Source organism: Aplysia californica, unplaced genomic scaffold, assembly GCF_000002075.1.
Source record: "Aplysia californica isolate F4 #8 unplaced genomic scaffold, AplCal3.0 scaffold01112, whole genome shotgun sequence".
Classification (NCBI taxonomy): Eukaryota; Metazoa; Mollusca; class Gastropoda; order Aplysiida; family Aplysiidae; genus Aplysia; species Aplysia californica.
In genome coordinates, this window is record NW_004798382.1 from 198,471 (window position 1) to 199,927 (window position 1,457).

Here is a 1,457-nt window from a genome sequence, read left to right on the forward strand (position 1 = left end):
TTTTTTTAAAAACTCATATAATTACATGACGCCAGATGAGGTAAGTGCTACTTTGTACAAACTCTTTTCTTTCACCCGCCACTTTTTGAAAGTTTTTTTTGTTTTTTTTTGTTGTTGTCCCAGCTGTCAAAACTGAGGGGGAAATGTTCCCCCTAAGCTCAAAATTATTAAGGGGCATTGGCTGTGTTCTGGAGTTCCACTTCAGTCTTATTGTTCGGATTACTAAGAGTTTTACGGCGCTTGCAACACAATTAGGTCATGTATTAGTGCAGGTGTGTGTCATTTTGTACGAAGTCTTTTTTCTTTTTAAACTGGAATTTAGAGCTTTTTATGTGATTTATAATATTTTTTAAAAACCTGTAAAAGTGCAAATTGTGTCAATACAAGATAGATCTCACAGCTTGCGAGTAGCAATCAGAGAGTTAGTTAGATGTATTTATGTATATTATTATGCATATGTACATGTATATGTATATGTATATGTATGTATGTATATTATATGTATAATATGTATAAATACATGCACATACAGACACGCTTTGTGGGTGGTTGGCGGGTGCTCTGGTGTGGTTTGCTTCTTCTTTCCTATCGAACATCTATCGTTCTGATCTCTCCTCCACCTTATTGTGTTGCAAGAGCCGTAAAACTCTTACTAAAACGAAAGACACACTCTTATCTTACGTTAGGGTTTCTCTTTTGTCGTATCTTTCTTTTTTTCCTGTTCTTTGGTTGTTCTGTGTCTTTTGTTTCTTCCCTTCTCTTATTCGTTTAAGTTAAATCTTTCCGCCCTTCTCTCATTCCTTTATATCTGTTTTCTCCACTTTTCTGTCACTCCCTTCAGCTAATACTTCCCATCCTTCTCTCATTCCGTTAACTTGGCGAAAAATTCTCTCCACCCATCCATCACTCCCTTTTATCTCATTCTTTCCTCCCTCTTCTCTCATTTCGCTAACCTCCCTCCCTCCCTCCCTCCCTTCCTTTGCTATTACTCCTTCTGCTTCATGATTCCTTCCACCCACCCCTGTTCTCTCTTTCCTTTTCCTCCCTAACCTCCCTCCCTTCCTCACTTCTGTTACTCCTTCTGCTTCATACCCTCCCACCCCTGTTCTCTCATTCCTTTTCTTCGCTAACCTCTCTCCTTCCCTCTCTCCCTCCACCTATTATATATCGTGCTCTCTGTATATATAATATAATTTGAAAAACGACGCTGAACTAGGCAAAACTAGGAATAAAGTGTTTCCCTAAACAAAAGATCCTCATTTCTGCTTGCGCGTCACGGGGCCCCGCAAAGGGGAGAGAAGCGATTAGAGGTGGGCAAAACCCGGATAATATAAAGGATAACCGGATCATTCTCAATGAAACATCACCCGAATTCAGACTCTCCACTCTCTTTCCTGACCCGTTTGCCGAAGTGGGTGCACCCATTTGTTGAATTGTGGTAACCCGTTTGTCGAAGT